Here is a 4,679-nt window from a genome sequence, read left to right as displayed (position 1 = left end):
TGCCATGGGGACAGGAGCTGTCACACTTAGTGGATGAACGGAAATAGCTATGAACTTGAAGCAGAACAAGCAAGAGAAGAAAAAAAATCTTTTTAGGGTAAACCTGCTGAGTGCAGAGGTTGGGAACAAAGATGTATCAGACACACAGTACACATGGAAAAAAGCTCTTCTCTATGGTCTGCTGGAAAATACAGCCCAGTCACACAGCACCTGAGAGCAGACAGAAGATCTCACTGCTTGGGTCTCAGCACACCAAACCCACAAACAACACAGCTCCTTACTGTCATAGCCAAGCTCTTTTTCACCCATCCAGCAGAACAACACCAAAGCTCACCACTCAGATTGTGTTTCCTTCCCCTGTTCTTCTCAGGAAGAGCAAGACGCTCTTCCACAGCAGAAAGTAACTGCCACAGAACAGCACGCTCTGCCAGTTTCACACTCAGAAAGAAACACTACAGCTCTTCATTGCAGTTAGCAAAACCAGCCTTTCACAGACACCCTTCTCCAGTCACCAACTAGAGAAATGACCCCTGAAAGCATAGTCTTAACCAACACCCACCCTGCCAGTCACAGACCATTCTGGCGTGTTGCCTTCTAACTGGTGGTTGCTACAATTTGGCCTTCACGAGACAGAGAGCACTACGAGAAGCCTCACGTGAGCAGAACCTGGCTCTCAACTCTGCCCTCCGTGGCCCCCTTCCATAGGCTGCCTCTCAAAGCAAAGCGGCTCAAAGCAGCCATCCCCTTTCATTTGCATAAACTGAACACACAGACAGGCCACTCCACCAATCTTCTCCCTGCTCCCGTCTCTGCAACGCCTAAGACAACAATCCTCTAGCTGGCTGAACCAAGAGCTCTCTAGAAATGACAGCCTATGCAGTTTTGGACACCCAGAGCATGTTTCTTTGGCACCAGTGATCACAAGGGAGATTGTCAGCAGTGGGGAGCCAGGCTCTCCAACGGGTGGCATTTCCTGAACCTGACTGCCAGTCTCACCATTCTCCAGGGAGCAGGAACTCCCACTTTTTTCTGGAAAGCGCTCCAGAAGCTTTGCCTGAAAAACAAGTATATATAGCCATAGGCTTTCCTCTGAACCAAACCAGAGCCGAGATCAGGGATGGGGAACCTATGGCTTTTGGGCCGCATCGAGCCCGCTGCTTCATTTCTTCCAGCCCGCAACAAGTCTCTGCACTGCAGGTTGAAAGCCCCGAGCCTTGGTCCCCCCTCCATCCCCCACGGGACTGGATCTGCGAGCACTGGCTCACTGGCATGTCCCTGCGGCCCCTAGGCGGAGGGTGATCAGGGAAGCTCCGGGTGCTGCCCCCACCAGCTCCGCAGCTCCCACTAGCCAGGAACCACGGCCAATGGGAGCTACAGGGGCAGCACCTGAGGTACGGGCAGTGCGCACCACGCCAAGCTCCCCTGGCCTCTCCACCTAGAGGCCGGACATGCTGGCTGCTTCCAGGAGAAGAGCAGCACGGAGCCAGGGCAGGCAGGGAGCCTGCCTTAGCCTTGCTGTGCCGCTGACTGGGAGCCACCCGGGGTAAGCATTGAACCTCCTCCCACACCCCAACCCCCTACCCCAGGTCTGAACCCCCTCCTGCACCCTAACTCCCTCTCAAAGCCCGCACTCCAACCCCCTGCCCCAGACTTGAGCCCCCTTCCACACCCCTAACACTTTTGCTCTAGTCTGGAGCCCCCTCCTGCATCCAAAACCCCTCATCCCCAGCCCTACTCAGAGCCCACACCCCCCAGCCATGGCCCTCCCACTCCCCAATCTCCTGTCCCAGCCTGGAGCCACCTCCCACTCCCAGAATGCCTCATTTTGGCCCCACTCCAGAGCCCACACCCCCAGCCGGGGCCCTCCAATCCTCCCACACCCTAACCCCCTACCCCAGCCCGGAGCCACCTCTCGCTCCCAGAATGCCTCATTTCTGACCCCATTCCACAGCCTAGGGGAACCCCCTAACCTCTGCCCATCCCCCACGGGCTGTGTGTGGCTCCTGACTGATCTTTTCTGTGGGTCATTGGCCCCTGATAGAAAAAAGGTTCCCCACCCCATGGCTAGATAAATCCCGTCAAAATGTCTAATTGCTATTCACCTGGAAGAAAGTCACTTGGCAGTGTGTTACCTCGAGTTGTGATGTTTTCCAGGTTCCTCACAGAGTGTGAATGGTGGGAATACTAGCCACTGTCCTCCTCATATCCAAAATGTCAGGCAGGAACATACAAAATCTTCCCAAGCAGCAGTGGCTCTGCTGGTGTTAGCAGGGAAGTATCATCCATTCGTCCCAGTGTGCAGGACAATCGACAGGTGCCATGGGGTCAGACTTAGTGGAGGAACAGAAATAGCTGTAAAGATGAAGCAGAACAAGCAAGAGAAGAAAGAATCTTTTTATGGTAAACCTGCTGACTGCATAGGTTGGGAACAAAGATGTAACAGACACACAGTACAGTCAAAGACAGCCCTTCTTCAAAGCCTGCAGAAAAGCACAGCCTAGTCACAGGGCAACTGAAAACTGATGAAGCATTTCACTGCTGAGGGCTCAGTACACCAAACCCACAAGCAGCATAGCTCTCCAAAGTCACACCCAACAGGACAAGTTCAAAGCTAACCACTCAGATTGTATTTCCTTCCCCTGCTCTGCTCAGGAAGAGCAAGACACTCTTCCACAGCAGAAAGCAACTGCCCCAGAACAGCACTCTCAGCCATTGTCATGCTCAGAAAAAAACACTACAGCTCCTCATTGTGGTTAGCAAGACAGGCTTTTACAGCCACCCTTCTCCAGTCACCAACTAGAGAAATGACCCCTGAAAGCATAGCCTTAACCAACACCCACCCTGCCAGTCACAGACCGTTCCGGCACATTCTCCTCTACCTGCTGGTTGCTACAGTTTGGCCTTCACGAGACAGAGAGCACTACGAGAAGCCCCACGTGAGCAGATCCTGGCTCTCAACTCTGCCCTCCATGGCCCCCTTCTATATCCTGCCCATCAAAGCAAAGCTGCTCCCCTTTCATTTGCATAAACTGAAGACACAGCCAGGCCACTCCACCAATCTTCTCCCTGCTCCCTTCTCTGCAATGCCTAAGACAACAACCCTCTAGCTGGCTGAGCCAAGAGCTCTCTAGAAACGACAGCCTATGCAGTTTTGGACACCCAGAGCATGTTTCTTTGGCACCAGTGATGAAAATGGAGCAAGTGAGCAGTGGGGAGCCAGGCTCCCCAAAGGGGTATTTCCTGAAGCTGAAGGCCAGTCTCACCATTCTCCTAGGAGCAGGAGCTCAAGCTCCCAGTTTTTCTGGAAACCATCCCAGAAGCTTTGACTTAAAAGGTAAGCACTGATACTGTTTTGCAGTTAACCAACCCTGCCTGGGCTGTCTGCAGGACTGAACACCAGACTTCTTCCATAGTACTTAGGAGCCTCTAATGCTTGAGCTAAAGGACAGAGTCTCCTAGCTAGCGGCTTTAGCAGACTCAGGCACTGGAGTGGGATGAAGACCCACCCTTGCACAGTGATGCAGAAGAGGTCCCCATTGGCACGCTCCAAGCCTAATATTCAGCTTTTTTTTTAAAGGAGAAATTATTTGGCTGAACATCTCAGCTGAGCCATGCTTTACTGGGCCTCTATGTTCAGGTCTGCTGTTTTGTCACTGCAGCTCATTTACCCAGAACAGCTCAGCTCAGAAGTAGCATATGATCTGCGGCAAGATTGGTCTTTCCACTCCATTTCCCAGGTGGGCTGCCTCATGCACAAAGGGTCAGGTGACTTGAGTGAATCGTCACTGGCTTGTTTGGGATCAAAGAGCCCTGGATTCATCTGGTTCCCCCTCCTTTTCTCCCTCTGTGCTGCTACAGATTAATAGTGAATCACTGGACCCATGGGATCCAGGTCCAGCTTAATGAAAAAGCCAGTGAAGAGTGAAGGGAGCAGTGTGTTCCACAAGTAACTGCTGCTGGCCAGGTACCTACTGCTGAATTGGGACCCAAGAAAGGGCTGGAGGAGGAGAAAAAAGTCACTCCCACCTACTTATGTCAGGGAGGAAGGGAGAAACAGTAGGTGGAGGTCCTCTCAGCTGTCAAGCATGGTCCCTGTGGAGAATGCTGAGCAGGGGATAGTCTGTCCACAGGGAGCTGAGTTACATGGGCTTGCTGGCTGGTTAGAAAGTCATGGCACCAGTTGGTGATAGGAGGACAAACTTGTCAATCAGTGTCAAGGTTGCCAGCCTGAGAAAAGGAGGAGAAGTCTGTTGGAGGAGTGACAGTAGGACCCCTGATATCCATATTGGAACCACGCTCCAATTAACTTTCACCTGAGCCTGTATTTATCAGACATCATGGCTGACAGACTTAGGCTATGTCTATGCTACCACAGTAAGTCGATCTATGCTACACAACTCCAGCTACGTGAATAACGTAGCTGGAGTCAGCGTACCTTAGGTCGAGTTACCTCGGGGTCTACACCGTGCGGGGTTGACGGGAGAAAATCTTGCCTTACTCTTCTCGTCGGGGGTACAATACAAGGGTTGACAGGAGAGCAATCTTGGTGGGTGTTTACTAGACCCGCTAAATCGACCTCTGGTGGATCGATCTCAAAGCGTCAATCCACGCTGTAGTGTAGAGCTGCCCTGAGTATTGCAATACTCAGGGCAGCTCTACACTACAGTACCTAGAGCAAT

At 52.3% G+C, this 4,679-nt stretch overlaps 2 non-coding genes across 2 annotated transcripts; both read right to left on the bottom strand.

Annotated features, from left to right (window-relative positions):
• Positions 1-332: 332 nt before the first annotated feature.
• Positions 333-546, bottom strand: LOC125633162 (small nucleolar RNA U3). The gene has a single exon (XR_007355535.1). It is a non-coding gene; the product is annotated as a small nucleolar RNA U3 (small nucleolar RNA).
• Positions 547-2,614: 2,068 nt separating this feature from the next.
• LOC125633163 (small nucleolar RNA U3) lies at positions 2,615-2,827 on the bottom strand. The gene has a single exon (XR_007355536.1). It is a non-coding gene; the product is annotated as a small nucleolar RNA U3 (small nucleolar RNA).
• Positions 2,828-4,679: the final 1,852 nt, after the last annotated feature.

The sequence above is a fragment of the Caretta caretta genome, chromosome 2, assembly GCF_965140235.1.
Source record: "Caretta caretta isolate rCarCar2 chromosome 2, rCarCar1.hap1, whole genome shotgun sequence".
Classification (NCBI taxonomy): domain Eukaryota; kingdom Metazoa; phylum Chordata; order Testudines; family Cheloniidae; genus Caretta; species Caretta caretta.
The sequence above is the reverse complement of the archived record's forward strand: the minus strand, read 5'-3'. Positions and strand labels throughout refer to the sequence as shown.